Genomic DNA, 19,704 nt, shown 5'->3' on the forward strand with positions numbered 1-19,704 from the left:
TTCTTTCTCTTTCTTTACCTGTCCTATCTTGCTTCCCTGCACTATGAGCCGCCCCCAGCGCGCGCGCTCGGTACCCGCCCGTCTGTCAGACGGTGTCGGGCCCGGCGCGCTTTATCCCCCTCAGGTCCTACCCTCCCGGCGTTCGGGAGGGTCAGGTACAGCGGCCCCCTTCTCTGGCGATGCTGCGGTCCCGCGCACGCGGACGCGGCGGTCCCGCGAAACGCCGCGGTTGCTGCCTCCGCCTGCCCCTGGTTCCCCGCTGGTCGCCAGTACTAGTGCGACGGGGGACCAGGGCAGGCGGGGATCGGCGGCCGGGCATAATACAGCGCCCGCGCATGTAGCGGGTGCGCGCTCCGGCCGTTCACGCGGCCAGCAGCGGGCAGTTACACCGCCCGGCCCTTCTCCCCCAATGGCCGCTCGGAGTGAGCCGGCTGAAGTCCGGGGGGAAGGGCGGCGGAAGCGGCCACATAAGCATGCAGGCCGGATGCCTGTCATGGCGCCGGCTTGCACGCAGGCCAATATTCCTACAGGCGGGGGGCGGAGACGAAGGGGGCGGAGCCAACGCCTGCATAGTGACAGGCAGGTTAATCCGCCCCCTCTTCTGCTGCCCTCTGTTCATGATGATGCAGACATGGGGTCCCCCATGTCTGCAGTTGCCAGCTCCCCCAGGCCTACGGGGGTGGCAGCTGCTCAGGCGCCTGCTATGCCTGCAGGGCCTGCGACACCAGGGAATGCTCCGTTGCTGGATGCTGGTGCCATAGCCGGACTGCTGGTGTCTGTGGTGGGTGCACTGACACCGCTTTTGACCCAGCAGCCTGGAAACGCTGACACTGGAGGCCCTTCTGCGTCAGCGGTGTCCGCCGTGCAGACGCAGCTTGGCCCTCTGGTGCAGCAATTAGGCAGGATTTGCGGTCTTCCCCTCGCTCCCATGCCCGCAGCTCCTTCCGTTTCTTTCTCTCCCTCTGCCATCTCCCTTCCACAGCCCAATCAGGCTACGGACACAGACAATGCGCACGATGCTGCCTCAGTCTCTTCTTTTACAGACGACAGTCTGGAGGAGTTAACAGTGGTCGCAGCCCCGACCAGAAGCGCGACGGCGGAAGTCGGAGCTAACGCAGGCGCTGGAGTTACCAATGCCCTTGCCAGTGCTTCTGGTGAGTGTGACAGTACATCTGACTGCGGGTCTACTTCCATTTCCTCCTCCTCTTCAAGCGATAGTTCGCGGAAGGCTAGGCGTAAAAGGGCAAGGAGGTCTCGCAGACGTCGCTCACGTCGTCACAGGCATTCTAGCGAACGGTCCTCTGGCAGTAGTACCAGTGTAGATCGCGGAGCGGGTTCGGAGGATGTTGTACACTGCGCTAATACAGCTGTCACTCGAGGTATGCGTACCAGGGTTAAGCAGCGGATCAAAAAAGGGCGCTACGTAGATATGTTCACCCTTACAGCTACGGCGAAGAAAGCTGCTGCGACCGCAAAGGCAAAAGGGGGTATTGGTCTGGAGGCCTTTAAGTCTTACACGAATTGGTTATCTGGGTTCTGCGTGTTCTCAACTTTCTATCTCAAAACCAGGCCTTCCGAGTACCTTAATGTGATAAGATATTTACACCTGATACATGGCCTATTCAAGGCCTCACGCAGTACGGCGTGGCGCCAATACGACGAAGAGTTTCGTCGAAAGCAAGATCGGGTTAAGGTCATGGAATTGGGTTGTAAAGATGTTGAAGTGTGGATGGAGGTGACTCAGCCTACACACGTCCTTGTTGATCAGTCCCCTGGGCGGCCAGTTCAACCCTCGTCCCCCTCGGCACCAAGGACAGTCAATGGATGGCAAAACAAGCGGAAGTGTTACGCATACAACAATGGGAATTGTACCCTTGGTAACAGGTGTCGCTTTCGACACCAGTGCCTCCGCTGCGGCGCGGCACACCCCAGTAAGGACTGCTCCCGCGGTCCAGGAGGAGCTCAGGCCTCCTCTGCAGCACCCTCTGCCAAACGGTCGGGGGCTGGGACTTCGAAGTAAAGCGTCGACTCCCATTCGTCTGGATGCCATGGCAAAATGGTTAGACTGGTATCCTGTGCGGGACAACGCCGCCTTTTTGCGTAAGTGTTTTTGCAGGGGGATTTTCGCTTCCAATAATACGGCCTGTCGGTTCCGGGTCCCCTAGGAATTTACGCTCGGCCTGCGATTTACCTCACGTGCTAAAGGATAAGGTTATGAAGGAGGTCGGGCTGGGTCGCATGATTGGACCTTTCCCGCAGCCTCCGATACCCGATCTGGTCCTTTCCCCGGTGGGTGTTGTCCCCAAGAAGGCCCCCGGGAGTTACCGTTTAATTCAGCACCTGTCACATCCGTCAGGCACGTCGGTTAACGACGCCATAGATGTTGAGGTCTGCCGCGTACAGTACCAGTCATTCGAATCTGCGTTAGCATTGGTTCGCGCAGCGGGTCCGGGTTCTTTCATGGCGAAAGTGGACATTGAGTCCGCCTTCAGATTGTTGCCCCTGCATCCTGAATCATTTCGCTTCATGGGGTTTCGGTTGACGGATGGCTATTACCTGGACAAATGTCTTCCGATGGGCTGTTCTATTTCTTGCGCGTTCTTCGAGCGTTTCAGTCCCTTTCTCCATTGGTGTGTCGCGGTGGGGTCTGGGGAGACGAGCATAGCCCATTACTTGGATGACTTCTTGTGCGTAGGTCCAGCTGGTTCGCGTCGCTGCAATCGTCTCCTTTTTTCATTGCAAGCACTCTTCTCGGAATTTGGAGTACCTATCGCGCACAATAAAACTGAGGGCCAGTCACTAAGCTGGTTTTCTTGGGTATTGAAATTGATACCTTGGAGGGTCTTTGCCGGCTGCCGCCGGACAAGATTCGTCATTTGCAGGATACTATACTCCTAGCGGTGGCAGGAGGAAAGGTAACTCTTCGTCAAGGTCAATCCCTGCTCGGGCTGTTTAACTTCGCGTGTCGAGTTATCCCGATGGGGAAGATTTTCTGTCGGAAGCTACAGAGGGCTTTGGTAGGGCTGCGTCACCCGCACCATTTTCTGCGACTGTCGTCTGAACTAAAGCTGGACCTGGCGGTTTGGGACGCATTTTTGGTCGATTTTAATGGAGTGCGCGTCTGGCCTGCGGATCCTCAGCCTAATGCTTGCCTGCAGCTCTTCACGGATGCTGCTGGATCATCAGGTTTCGGATCCTTTTTGGGAGGAGATTGGTGTTTTTCAGTTTGGCCGGCTGAATGGGTACAGGCAGGATTGACCAAGAACTTGCTCCTACTGGAGCTGTTTCCCATAGTGGTGGCATTAGAGCTATGGTGTCAGCGGTTGCGCGACCGTTCCATAGTTTTTTGGTGCGATAACCTGGGGGTAGTACATGCGATCAATAACCAAAGATCGTCGTCGCTGCCAGTGTTGCGGCTGCTTGCTTGGCTGGTTCTGCGCGCTTTGCAGTTTAACATATTGTTCACAGCTCGTCATGTGCCGGGTACTGATAATTCCATTGCTGATGCGCTCTCCAGACAGGATTGGCGAAGGTTCCGTGAATTGGACCCGTACGCGGCATTAAAAGGTGAGCTTTGTCCATTTCATTGTTGGCAGATCATCAAACCAGAATGGAAGATCTCGCACGCCGGTCCGTGGCCCCACGGACGTTGACGGCCTACCAGACATCTTGGCAACAGTGGGAGAAGTTTTTGCAAGGACGGAGTTCGTCAGGTAACTCTCGTGATACTAATATGGTTGCTTTTGTTTGTTTCTTGTTCGATTCCGGCAGGTCGCGGGCTTATGTTGCCCAGAGGCTTGCTGGGATTTTCGTTCTTTTTGCGCCTAGCGGGGCGGAGGGACATAACTAAGGGTTTTTTAATACAAAGGGCCCTTAGGGGTTGGTCTCGCGTCAGGCCTGCCGCGGATGACCAGCGTCGTCCTATTGGTCCTGATTTGTTAGCGCGTCTAGGTGAAAGTTTGACGGGCATTTGTTCTTCGCAATTCGAGGTTCTGTTATTCCGCCTCGCTTTTGCGATGGCCTTTCATGGCTTTTCGCATCAGCGAGCTGGTAGCGTCTTCACCCCGCGCTCAGCCCCCTCTGCTTCGTTGTCACATTTTGCTGCGTGATACGCGGTGGTGCCGTGTTCGGAGTTCCAAGACCGATCAGTTGGGTAGAGGTCGCTGGGTTTTCCTGAAGTCCTGTCCTGATGACGGGATTTGTCCGGTTCACTTGGCCTCCCAATATACTCTTTGCAGGCCAATGCGGCCGGGGGCTTGGCTTATGCACGAGGACGGAAGTCCTTTGACTAAATTCCAATTTAGATCGGTCTTCCATCGCTGCATACGGCACCTTGGGCTTTCCCCTTCGGATTACGGCACCCATTCTTTTAGAATGGGTGCCGCTACTTTTGCGGCCTCCTCGGGTCTTTCTTCACAGGAGATCCAGGCTCTCGGAAGATGGAAGTCCAATGCCTACAGAAATTATGTTCGTCTGGAATCATAAATTGTTATACTTTATTCGTTTGGACTTGAGTGCCTTGGCCAACTCGCTGCCTTTCCGGTGGGGGTCCCGAGAGATTTTGCCCTGTTTTTTGCCCTGCTCTGGACATTGATCGTTTAGCTTAATATAATATTAATGTGAACGAATGAAATATAGAAAAGATCCAGCAGGTTTTTTGTAGGTTTTCACCTCGGGTCAAGTCTTCCTCCCCCCCTCCCATCCTCCCACTCCTCCTTTGTGATATACATGCTGCATATATGCTTATCTATTTTATTTCTGTATATTTGCAGGTGTCCAGTACGCTAGGCCCATTTGGCTCATTGGTCACTCTTTTATTTTTTATTTTTTTGGGAAGCTTTGTTGCGCAACTTGCACAGGTCAGTGGCTGAATTTGGTTCCCCTTTAGTGTTAATTATACATCTCGGGGGCAATGATTTGGGCCAGCAAACTTCCTTAGAGTTGCGCCATGCGATTGTTCGTGACTTGAGAAAGGTGGTTCGGTTATTGCCTAACTGCCTTTTGGTGTGGTCCCCTATCATCGCCAGGCTTTCATGGCGATATTGCTATAATAGTGTGGCTTGGGACAGGCAAATGGGTGGCTAGGCACGTGCTGGAAGTGGGAGGGTTGGTGGTGCACCATCCTTTAATTCGGATTCAGGATGCCCACCTTTTCCGCAGGGATGGAGTTCATCTTACTGAGGAGGGTAATTTTTTGTTTCTAGAAGATATTTTTGCAGTTTTTAAGGGTTTGGTTTGTTAGCATGGTGGCGGGCTGCTTCTCTCCTGAGAGCCGCTGTGGCGGGAAAGACCGGCAATATTGAAGTGTCCATCTTGCAGCAGTAATAGCGGTGCGCACCCCTTCAATGCACTGATAGGCTGATTTCACCCTATTGGGGTCAGCGGCACCTCTCGACCGAGCAGGATGTATGGTGCATTGGCATGGGTGTTGGGGCCGCATCACTTGCTCTGAAAGGGATAGTTGGCCCTTGCAAGTTTTAAGATCACCCTACCCTTGTCTGGGATAGTTGGCCCTCACAAGTTGTGATCTACTTCCGGCCTAAGACAAGTGGACGCTGGTTAGTTGCCGTTCTTTCTCCTGCCACCATGTCTACCTTGTAACCAAATAAAGCTGACCAATTAATTTAAAGGCATAACTTGGTCTCCTGTGTTTATTTTAGTTAAGTTTAGTTTAAGTTTATGGGTCACATCTATCATCTGACGATAGAAAGTTTAATGTATTTATCGTCTCTGTGTATGACTGATATATATAAAATGTATCCCCTATATAACAATGACGTGGTCTGTTATTACTGCAGAGAGTGGTGCTGATATCTAATAGACTAATAATGTATTTATCTTCTCTGTGTATGACTGATATATATAAAATGTATCCCCTATATAACAATGACGTGGTCTGTTATTACTGCAGAGAGTGGTGCTGATATCTAATAGACTAATAATGTATTTATCTTCTCTGTGTATGACTGATATACATAATATGTATCCCCTATATAACAACGACGTGGTCTGTTATTACTGCAGAGAGTGGTGCTGATATCTAATAGTATAATAATGTATTTATCGTCTCTGTGTATGACTGATATATATAAAATGTATCCCCTATATAACAATGACGTGATCTGTTATTACTGCAGAGAGTGGTGCCGATATCTAATAGTATAATAATGTATTTATCTTCTCTGGGTATGACTGATATACATAAAATGTATCCCCTATATAACAATGACGTGGTCTGTTATTACTGCAGAGAGTGGTGCCAATATCTAATAGTATAATAATGTATTTATCTTCTCTGTGTATGACTGATATACATAAAATGTATCCCCTATATAACAATGACGTGGTCTGTTATTACTGCAGAGAGTGGTGCTGATATCTAATAGACTAATAATGTATTTTATCTTCTCTGTGTATGACTGATATACATAAAATGTATCCCGTATATAACAATGACGTGGTCTGTTATTACTGCAGAGTGGTGATGATATCTAATATAATAATAATGTATTTATCTTCTCTGTGTATGACTGATATACATAAAATGTATCCCCTATATAACAATGACGTGGTCTGTTATTACTGCAGAGTGGTGCTGATATCTAATAGTATAATAATGTATTTTACCTTCTCTGTGTATGACTGATATACATAAAAAGTATCCCCTATATAACAACGACGTGGTCTGTTATTACTGTAGAGAGTGGTGCTGATATCTAATAGACTAATAATGTATTTATCTTCTCTGTGTATGACTGATATACATAATATGTATCCCCTATATAACAACGACGTGGTCTGTTATTACTGCAGAGAGTGGTGCTGATATCTAATAGTATAATAATGTATTTATCGTCTCTGTGTATGACTGATATATATAAAATGTATCCCCTATATAACAATGACGTGATCTGTTATTACTGCAGAGAGTGGTGCCGATATCTAATAGTATAATAATGTATTTATCTTCTCTGGGTATGACTGATATACATAAAATGTATCCCCTATATAACAATGACGTGGTCTGTTATTACTGCAGAGAGTGGTGCCAATATCTAATAGTATAATAATGTATTTATCTTCTCTGTGTATGACTGATATACATAAAATGTATCCCCTATATAACAATGACGTGGTCTGTTATTACTGCAGAGAGTGGTGCTGATATCTAATAGACTAATAATGTATTTTATCTTCTCTGTGTATGACTGATATACATAAAATGTATCCCGTATATAACAATGACGTGGTCTGTTATTACTGCAGAGTGGTGATGATATCTAATATAATAATAATGTATTTATCTTCTCTGTGTATGACTGATATACATAAAATGTATCCCCTATATAACAATGACGTGGTCTGTTATTACTGCAGAGTGGTGCTGATATCTAATAGTATAATAATGTATTTTACCTTCTCTGTGTATGACTGATATACATAAAATGTATCCCCTATATAACAACGACGTGGTCTGTTATTACTGCAGAGTGTGGTGCTGATATCTAATAGTAGAATAATGTATTTATCTTCTCTGTGTATGACTGATATACATAAAATGTATCCCCTATATAACAATGACGTGGTCTGTTATTACTGCAGAGAGTGGTGCCGATATCTAAAAGACTAATAAAGTATTTTATTTTCTCCATGTATGACTGATATACATAAAATGTATCCCCTATATAACAATGACGTGGTCTGTTATTACTGCAGAGAGTGGTGCTGATATCTAATAGTATAATAATGTATTTTATCTTCTCTGTGTATGACTGATATACATAAAATGTATCCCCTATATAACAATGCCGTGGTCTGTTATTACTGCAGAGAGTGGTGCTGATATCTAATAGTATAATAATGTATTTATCTTCTCCGTGTATGACTGATATACATTAAATGTATCCCCTATATAACAATGACGTGGTCTGTTATTACTGCAGAGACTGGTGCCGATATCTAATAGTATAATAATGTATTTATCTTCTCTGTGTATGACTGATATACATAAAATGTATCCCCTATATAACAACGATGTGGTCTGTTATTACTGCAGAGAGTGGTGCTGATATCTAATAGAATAATAATGTATTTTATCTTCTCTGTGTACGACTGATATACATAAAATGTATCCCCTATATAACAACGATGTGGTCTGTTATTACTGCAGAGAGTGGTGCTGATATCTAATAGTATAATAATGTATTTATCGTCTCTGTGTATGACTGATATATATAAAATGTATCCCCTATATAACAATGACGTGGTCTGTTATTACTGCAGAGAGTGGTGCTGATATCTAATAGACTAATAATGTATTTATCTTCTCTGTGTATGACTGATATATATAAAATGTATCCCCTATATAACAATGACGTGGTCTGTTATTACTGCAGAGAGTGGTGCTGATATCTAATAGACTAATAATGTATTTATCTTCTCTGTGTATGACTGATATACATAATATGTATCCCCTATATAACAACGACGTGGTCTGTTATTACTGCAGAGAGTGGTGCTGATATCTAATAGTATAATAATGTATTTATCGTCTCTGTGTATGACTGATATATATAAAATGTATCCCCTATATAACAATGACGTGATCTGTTATTACTGCAGAGAGTGGTGCCGATATCTAATAGTATAATAATGTATTTATCTTCTCTGGGTATGACTGATATACATAAAATGTATCCCCTATATAACAATGACGTGGTCTGTTATTACTGCAGAGAGTGGTGCCAATATCTAATAGTATAATAATGTATTTATCTTCTCTGTGTATGACTGATATACATAAAATGTATCCCCTATATAACAATGACGTGGTCTGTTATTACTGCAGAGAGTGGTGCTGATATCTAATAGACTAATAATGTATTTTATCTTCTCTGTGTATGACTGATATACATAAAATGTATCCCGTATATAACAATGACGTGGTCTGTTATTACTGCAGAGTGGTGATGATATCTAATATAATAATAATGTATTTATCTTCTCTGTGTATGACTGATATACATAAAATGTATCCCCTATATAACAATGACGTGGTCTGTTATTACTGCAGAGTGGTGCTGATATCTAATAGTATAATAATGTATTTTACCTTCTCTGTGTATGACTGATATACATAAAATGTATCCCCTATATAACAACGACGTGGTCTGTTATTACTGCAGAGTGTGGTGCTGATATCTAATAGTAGAATAATGTATTTATCTTCTCTGTGTATGACTGATATACATAAAATGAATCCCCTATATAACAATGACGTGGTCTGTTATTACTGCAGAGAGTGGTGCCGATATCTAAAAGACTAATAAAGTATTTTATTTTCTCCATGTATGACTGATATACATAAAATGTATCCCCTATATAACAATGACGTGGTCTGTTATTACTGCAGAGAGTGGTGCTGATATCTAATAGTATAATAATGTATTTTATCTTCTCTGTGTATGACTGATATACATAAAATGTATCCCCTATATAACAATGCCGTGGTCTGTTATTACTGCAGAGAGTGGTGCTGATATCTAATAGTATAATAATGTATTTATCTTCTCCGTGTATGACTGATATACATAAAATGTATCCCCTATATAACAATGACGTGGTCTGTTATTACTGCAGAGATTGGTGCCGATATCTAATAGTATAATAATGTATTTATCTTCTCTGTGTATGACTGATATACATAAAATGTATCCCCTATATAACAACGATGTGGTCTGTTATTACTGCAGAGAGTGGTGCTGATATCTAATAGAATAATAATGTATTTTATCTTCTCTGTGTACGACTGATATACATAAAATGTATCCCCTATATAACAACGATGTGGTCTGTTATTACTGCAGAGAGTGGTGCTGATATCTAATAGTATAATAATGTATTTATCTTCTCTGTGTATGACTGATATACATAAAATGTATCCCCTATATAACAATGACGTGGTCTGTTATTACTGCAGAGAGTGGTGCCAATATCTAATAGACTAATAATGTATTTATCTTCTCTGTGTATGACTGATATACATAAAACGTATCCCCTATATAACAACGACGTGGTCTGTTATTACTGCAGAGAGTGGTGCTGATATCTAATAGTATAATAATGTATTTTATCTTCTCCGTGTATGACTGATATACATAAAATGTATCACCTATATAACAACGACGTGGTCTGTTATTACTGCAGAGAGTGGTGCTGATATCTAATAGACTAATAATGTATTTATCTTCTCTGTGTATGACTGATATACATAAAACGTATCCCCTATATAACAACGACGTGGTCTGTTATTACTGCAGAGAGTGGTGCCGATATCTAAAAGACTAATAAAGTATTTTATTTTCTCCATGTATGACTGATATACATAAAATGTATCCCCTATATAACAATGACGTGGTCTGTTATTACTGCAGAGAGTGGTGCCGATATCTAATAGTATAATAATGTATTTATCTTCTCTGGGTATGACTGATATACATAAAATGTATCCCCTATATAACAATGACGTGGTCTGTTATTACTGCAGAGTGGTGCTGATATCTAATAGAATAATAATGTATTTATCTTCTCTGTGTATGACTGATATACATAAAATGTATCCCCTATATAACAATGACGTGGTCTGTTATTACTGCAGAGTGGTGCTGATATCTAATAGTATAATAATGTATTTTATCTTCTCTGTGTATGACTGATATACATAAAATGTATCCCCTATATAACAACGACGTGGTCTGTTATTACTGCAGAGAGTGGTGCTGATATCTAATAGTAGAATAATGTATTTATCTTCTCTGTGTATGACTGATATACATAAAATGTATCCCCTATATAACAACGACGTGGTCTGTTATTACTGCAGAGAGTGGTGCTGATATCTAATAGACTAATAATGTATTTATCTTCTCTGTGTATGACTGATATACATAAAATGTATCCCCTATATAACAACGACGTAGTCTGTTATTACTGCAGAGAGTGGTGCTGATATCTAATAGTATAATAATGTATTTTATCTTCTCTGTGTATGACTGATATACATAAAATGTATCCCCTATATAACAATGACGTGGTCTGTTATTACTGCAGAGTGGTGCTGATATCTAATAGTATAATAATGTATTTTATCTTCTCTGTGTATGACTGATATACATAAAATGTATCCCCTATATTACAACGACGTGGTCTGTTATTACTGCAGAGTGTGGTGCTGATATCTAATAGTAGAATAATGTATTTATCTTCTCTGTGTATGACTGATATACATAAAATGTATCCCCTATATAACAATGACGTGGTCTGTTATATACATAAAATGTATCCCCTATATAACAACGACGTGGTCTGTTATTACTGCAGAGAGTGGTGCTGATATCTAATAGTATAATAATGTATTTATCTTCTCTGTGTATGACTGATATACATAAAATGTATCCCCTATATAACAACGACGTGGTCTGTTATTACTGCAGAGAGTGGTGCTGATATCTAATAGACTAATAATGTATTTGTCTTCTCTGTGTATGACTGATATACATAAAATGTATCCCCTATATAACAACGACGTGGTCTGTTATTACTGCAGAGAGAGGTGCAAATATCTAATTAATTTACCAATTAATACAGCACAGTAGCTGGTCCCGAGGCCGTGTCACATGATGTATACATCAGCACATGATCAGAATGGACCAATCATAGAGATCCCTGCAGAGTGCCAGAATGAACTAGAGAGAGAGGCTGGATAATCAGATCCACCCGGTCATGTGATGTAAACACAAGCACAGATGACCGAAATGGACCAATCATGCAGATCTCTGTAGAAAAACCAGAAAGAGGCATGGATGATTTGTTCCACCCGGTCACATGGCAAACCGCAATCACGTGACCGGTTACACCAGTAACAATGAGCAAGAGATGTCATGGTGAAGATATAAAAACACAAGTCTCCGGGAACATAGCATGAGAACAATGTCACATGATGGAGCTGACCAATCCCAATCATCACATGTTATATATATATATATATATATATATATATCATAGCGATTCTAAGTTATAAAGTCACACAATAAGGTATAAATAACACACATGATATAGTATACAGATTAGTGACCTGTATAGCGGCAGCGTCACTGGGATCAAGGTCACATTATAAACACAACATTATTACCCCATATTGTATAGTTATAATGTTGATAATATTAGTAATAACTTGCAATAGTGTCCACTAGTGAGTCACATGATATGATCACACCCACAATTACACTAATAAGGGCAGATATATATATATAGATTTGAAAAAAAGGGAGCACTCACCAGGCTTTAAAAGAAGTATTCACGTTTTTAATCTTAGTCATAACATGGCTCCTTGACGTTTCGGTCACAGTACATGACCTTCTTCAAGAGACACAGCCCAATAGACAAACACAACAACTACCTACCTGGTGAGTGCTCCCTTTTTTTCAAATCTATCTAATGAGTGGCGTCTGCGGATTCCACTTTTTGGGTTGACACCCCAGCATTTGATATTTTCTGTTTGATGTGAGTGCCACCTTTCCTCTAAAGTCTATATATATATATATAAAAAAAAGCAAATTATTATTCATCCAAGGTCCCTATTGGAGACTTATTCTGCAAATATATAGAACATGAAGAGCTTAGATTTAGGCATAATGAGAACCACATGTAATGTATCGCTGTATATTGATATATATATATATACATACATGTACACACACACACACACAACTGTTCAAACGTATGGGTTCACTTAGAAATTTCCTTATTTTTGAAAGAGAATCACTGTTTTTTTCATTGAAGATAACATTAAATTAATCAGAAATACACTCTATACATTGTTAATGTGGTAAATAACTATACTAGCTGCAAACTTCTAGTTTTTAAAGGAATATCTACATAGGTGTATAGAGACCCATTTCCAGCAACCATCACTCCAGTGTTCTAATGGTACATTGTGTTTGCTAAGCGCGTTAGAAGACTAATGGATGATTAGAAAACCCTTGAAAACCCTTGTGCAATTATGTTAGCACAGCTGAAAACGGGTTTGCTTGTTAGAGAAGCTATAAAACTGGCCTTCCTTTGAGCTAGTTGAGTATCTGGAGCATCACATTTGTGGGTACAATTATACTCTCCAAATGGCCAGAAAAGAGAACTTTCATGTGAAACTCGACAGTCTATTCTTGTTCTTAGAAATGAAGGCTATTCCATGCGAGAAACTGCCAAGAAACTGAACATTTCCTACAACAGTGTGTACTACTCCCTTCAGACAACAGCACAAACAGGCTCTAAACAGAGTAGAAAGAAAACTGGGAGGCCCCCAGTGCACAACTGTGCAAGAAGACAAGTACATTAGAGTCTCTAGTTTGAGAAATAGACGCCTCACAAGTCCTCAACTGGCAGCTTCATTAAATGGTACCCACAAAACACCATTGTCAACATCTACAGTGAAGAGGCGACTCCAGGATGCTGACCTTCTAGGCAGATTGGCAAAGAAAAAGACATATTTGAGACTGGCCAATAAAAGGAAAAGATTAATATGGGCAAAAGAACACAGATATTGGACAGAGGAAGATTGGAAAAAAGTGTTATGGACAGACAAATCGAAGTTTGAGGTGTTTGGATCACACAGAAGAACATTTGTGAGATGCAGAACAAGTAAAAAGATGCTGGAAGAGTGCCTGAAGCCATCTGTCAAGCATGGTGGAGGTAATGTGATGGTCTGGGGCTGCTTTGGTGCTGGTAAAGTGGGAGATTTGTACAAGGTAAAAGGGATTGTGAATAAGGAAGGCTATCACTCCATTTTGCAATGCCATACCATACCCTGTGGACAGCGCTTGATTGGAGCCAATTTCCTCCTCCAACAGGACAATGACCCAAAGCATACCTCCAAATTATGCAAGAACTATTTAGGGAAGAAGCAGGTAGCTGGTATTCTGTCTGTAACGGAGTGGCCAGTGCAGTCACTAGATCTCATCCCCATTGAGCTGTTGTGGGAGCAGCTTGACCGTATGGTACGCAAGGAGTGCCCATCAAGCCAATCCAACTTGTGGGAGGTGCTTCAGGAAGCGTGGGGTGAAATACCTCAACAAATTAACAGCTAGAATGCCCAAAGGCCTACAATGCTGTAATTGCTGCAAAATAAGCATTCTTTGACGAAAACAAAGTTTGAAGGACAAAATTATTATTTCAAATAAAAATCATTATTTCTAACCTTGCCAATGGCTTGACTATATGTTCTATTAATTTTGCAACTCGTTTCATAAATAAAAGTCAGTTTTCATGTTAAACACGAAATTGTCTGGGTGACCTCAAACTTTTGAACAGTAGTGTGTGTGTGTATGTATGTGTATATATATATATATATATATATATATATATATACACACACACACACACACACACACACACACACACACACACACACACACACACACACACACATACATATATAAAAATGAACATTTGTCCTTCTGTCTTTCTATACAAATCCACTGTTTACAAGCCAAGATCGTGAAGTTTTATATAGGAGTGTATTAAAACACGGCAGAGGCAACTATAAAAAATTTGAAATCGAAATTACTGTTAATTTTTAAATAATTAAAAACACAATTTTTGCATAGCATACGCCCTCTACAGGTCAGGTACGGAATTAGAAAAGCATTTAGCCCACAGTTTACAAGCGAAGATCTCTCATGGTTCTACACCTAAAACACCAAAGAAAAATAAAAGCATTGTCCTGTTTGGTTTATTGTTAGATGCAGATTTGGACGCCATTCTTCTTGGGCCATCTGCAAGGTCAATAAAAAAAAATTTAAATTTTATTTTTGTTTCATTTCATAATTTGATTTTATAACATGCATTTTGCTACATACTAAGGAATTACAGAATTTTATTCTGTAGCATATAATCTAAGTCTCTGAACATCATTTACTATGGCTCTTGCATGGAGTTTACAGTAACTTTTTAAATGCTGTATGAATTTATTAGGGATGAGCGGGTTCGGTTCTCAGAGAACCGAACCCAACTGAATTTCGGGGATCCGGGGCTATCCGAGCCAAGCTCGGACCTCCCTGCCTGCCCTGGTTCCCTCACCCGCGGCAAAACCTTGCGATGCCTCTGTCGAGTCGTGAGGTTTTGTATTGAGCAGGCTTAACGCTGATTGGCTGAGAGCCATCTGTTACGGCTCTCAGCCAATCAGCGTTAAGCCCATTTAATATGCACACAGGAAGCAAAAGAAGATGGCACCTGCCATCCCTCCCTGCCTGACACCGCCGGCACCCCCACTCCCGACACCTCCATTGGCAGCATCCCTCGGTGCCATCACTCCTGCAATGCTGCCCCACATACTTAGGACACCCTTAGCGACCCCCAAACTGCTGACACTTGCACACTGAGGACACCACCAGCACCCCTGCACTGCCGACACTGTCAGCACACATGCACCGATTACACCGCTGGAAACCCCGTTCTGCCGACACCCTGCACTGAGAACACCCTTGCACTGCCAACAGTCAGCAAACCTGCACTGAGGCCACCGCTGGCACCCCCACACTGCCGACATCACTGGTACCCTGCATTGAGAACACCCCTGCACTGCAAACCTGCACTGAGGAACCACTATTGATATTAAGCCAGGCTTATTATGAGTCTGAATATGTTAAAAATGTATATCTGGGGGCGTGGCCTGACTGGCTTACTGGACAGCAGCACTTCTTTGGAGCTCCTGGTCCTTGTGCTCTAAAGGGAAAATAGACACTGCCTCCTGCCTCCCTGAGCCTCCTCTCACCTCCAGCGTGTGCCCGCTCTCACCCTGACCCGATTCCTGCACTCTGGCACCATTCTGCAGGGTTCCAGAGATCTGCGGCCTACTGCAGCTCCAGAAGCTGGGGGCTAAATTTTGGAGCCCACATTGCAGTACCTGGATGCTGCCTGCTGAGACCCTGCCAGCTCCTGTTAATGTACAGCTCTTATGTCTCCTCTCTACTCCTGCACCCAGGTTGGTGATTGACTGTTTATTTTTCACTTCCCTTTCTGAAAGGCTGTGATCCCTTGCCTCACCATGCTGTTCTAGTGATATTATGTTACCCTCCCCCATGAGACCTCTTCAGCTCCTGCTCTTCTGATTGAACCTCTGCTACTATCCTCCTAATGTGATCTACAACACTCCATACCTACTTGCCGACATATATATCCATCTCCTCCCTATATGACACCATAATCCAGCATCTCTAAAACCAACTAACGTGCAGTCTCTATTTTTCTGACACCTGTGCCTCCAACCTCTGAAGACCATTATGCCTGCAAAACGAGGCAAACTCTCGACCCTTGCACCCCCTATTAAATTTGTTTCTCAAAAAACTCCAGACACTATATCTGCCGGGAAGACCTCGGTAGCGTCCACCTCCATGGCCGCTTCCCCAGTCTCATGACCAGTCTGGACCCCACTACTGACGCACTGCTTACAGTCCGTATGCTCCAAGCATTCCTTGACAGATCTCACCTCTGACTTCCAAACCTCAGTTAAACAATTATCTGCTGAAGTAACAAATGTGGGTGACCGCACTAACCATTTAGAAATAAAGATGCAAGAACTTGTGTCCTCCCATAACGATCTTCTCACCTCCCATAATTCTGTCCTGATGGAATTAACAGCGGTTAAGGATAAACTCACTGATTTAGAGGACAGATCCAGGAGAAATAATATTAAGAGGGGTCCCGGAATCTGTGCTTAATGATGGTCTCCAGGACTTTGCCCTGACCCTTTTTCAGAAATTATTACCGTCTGCTGAGGTCCGTGACCTGTTAATTGACCGCATCCATTGCCTCCCTAAACCCCGCACAGCCCCTGACAGTTCCCCCCGAGATGTTTTGCTACGCCTTAAATTTTTCCATATTAAGGAAGATGTCCTTAGAGCTGCACAGTTGGCAGAAGACACAGAGGTCCTTAATAATCTCCAACTACACCCAGATCTCTCGATCCATACCATCAACAAACGTAGATCTTTCCAACCTATTACCAAGGCTCTTTGTAATAATGATATCCAACATCGCTGGGGTTTCCCGGTGAAGCTCTTGTTACGGAAAGATGGCTCCACGTTCGTCATTTCGTCTTTGGAGGCCGGTGCCAAGTTGTTATCAGAGTGGAAAATCCCTGTCTCTAGTGCATCAGCGTCTCCTAATCCTATTCAGTCGGAATGGACCCAAGTTGGATGAAGATTTCCTGGATTTATACAATCTCATTTGTTATTTTATTGGTTGAATCATATGCATTTTCCTGGACTGGGTTTCTACCTGGTAGCCTATTGTAGCACCAACAATAATTGACCCTTCCGGACGAGACATTTCTATTGTTCCTGTTTCTGTTGGTCGCTCTGCTCTGGGACGCTATGCATTGGTCTTCTTAGCCGCAAGTATATATAGGTTTTAGACCTTGATTTATTGATAACTTTGGCCTATGTTATATCACAGGATTTGCGACTATGGTGCTTGTTATTTTATTACAACCTATTTGCTATAGTAACTAGGATGTCAGTTTCACGTATAGGTTTTGAGAAATGTCTTATATGTTGATATTGTACTGTTTATACTGTTTCTATTTTATTTCTTGTCCTTGGCGGTACTGATTGAAACTATCATATATGATATATACTGCCAATATTGTATTTTCTATGTTTTACAATGTTTGTATGTTTTTATATATGAGGTCTCTGGGTGGGTATTGGAACAGTCCACCCCCCACATGTTAACCATTTTGCCGTTTTATTCCCCCACGGCAACTACTGTGGCCCGATATACTGGGCTGTTGATTTGATTCTGTTTCACACTTTTTTTTCTTTCCCTTTTCTTAAAGATATGTTTTTTCTTTTGTTTTTCATAGCAGGTATATCCACGGTGCTCACACAACTGTATGACTATAAATGGTTAAGGTTTTTTCCCTAAATGTCAAGGGACTTAACTCCCCACATAAACGTCGATTAGCTCTCTCCACTTTTCATCAACATAGAGCAAATATTGTGGCCTTACAGGAGACGCATTTCTCTTCTGCTGCGCCCCCATATTTAAAGACCATAGGTACCCTACCTGCTATACCGCTAATGGCCCATCTAAATGGAATGGGGTCGCTATTTTATTTCATGTAAATACCCCATTTGTACTACATAGGAAAATTGAAGATAAAAATGGGCATTTCCTTATCCTTACTGGCATTGTTGAGGAAGTTCCAGTTACCCTAGTCTCTATATATGCTCCCAATTCTCGAAAGGTCCCTTTCCTGAGAGAAATTTTTGAAGAAATTGCTAAGGTCCGTCAAGGCGCCCTAATACTGATGGGTGACTTTAACCTAGTCCTTGACCCCATACTGGATCGCTCTTCCTCGCAGGGACACTCTTCTTCCCCCTGTGATGTGGGACCCTCATTTGCTTTTAAGAAACTGTTAGCTGAGTTTGACTTGTATGACGCCTGGCGCACCCTTTCCCCAGATGAGAGAGACTATACTTTCTTCTCTTCTGTCCATAATAGCTACTCCAGAATAGATCTTATTCTTCTGGATAAAAGGATCCTCCAGTCCACTAAGAAAATTTTAATTATCCCCATCACTTGGTCCGATCATGCTCCCTTCCTATGGTCCTGGAGTACTGATAAACATTTTCCCCCTACACGCCCTTGGCGTTTTCCTGACTACCATCTCCATGATCCTGAGATTCTAAAGGTTCTTACGGATTCTCTTACGCTATATACTTAGACCAACTCGCCTTCGGACACTTCAGTTTTTACATATTGGTGTGCCCTGAAGGCGGTACTTCGCGGCACCTCTATCCAAAAAGGTGCTCAACTTAAAGCTCTCTCCCATAAATCACAAATCGATTTGGAGTCTTCCCTTTGATCCTTGGAATCTCAGAATGAGGCCCACCCTACTAGGTTGTTATGTAAACAACTGCAAGAGGTCCGACAGCAGCTCCAGAAACTGTTTATGCTCCGCATTCACTCAGCCCTTACTCGATTACGTCACAAGTTCTATACTGCCTGGAATAAAGCTTCTCGCCTTTTAGCTCGTAAACTCCGCGGTCACCAAGCCAGAAATAGGGTTAAGTGTCTTCTCTCCCCCTCCGGTTCCAAATGCCTTAATCCCCTCGACATTGCCAATCTGTTCTCAAAATACTATGCAAAATTGTATAACCTGTCTGAAGATCCCTCCACCCCTATTATTTCTTCTTTTCTAGATAGTTTGTCTCTTCCTACCTTAGATGCAGGTAGCCTGGCGTCTTTAAACGCCCCTTGGTCACTGGAGAAGATACAGTCTGTAATTAGCAACTCCCTAAGGGTAAGGCCCCGGGCCCAGATGGCTTTATTAACTCTTTTTACTCTGAATTCAGAGGCGTCCTTTCCCCAATCCTTTTACAGCTATATCTAGAGGCTTCTAAAACTGGTTCATTTCCAGCCAAAATGGTGGAGGCACACATTGTGACTATCCCGAAGCAGGGCAAGGACCCCTCTGACTGTAAAAACTACAGACCTATAGCACTTCTTAACACGGACATTAAAATCTATGCTAAATTAATAGCTAATCGTCTGAACCCACTACTTCCTCAGTTAATACACCCTGACCAGGTGGGCTTCGTTACTGGACGTCAGGCTCCCGACAATACACGTAGGGTTCTGGACCTG

Source organism: Taudactylus pleione, unplaced genomic scaffold (assembly GCF_031769625.1).
Source record: "Taudactylus pleione unplaced genomic scaffold, aTauple2 ptg000540l, whole genome shotgun sequence".
In the NCBI taxonomy this organism is placed as follows: domain Eukaryota; kingdom Metazoa; phylum Chordata; class Amphibia; order Anura; family Myobatrachidae; genus Taudactylus; species Taudactylus pleione.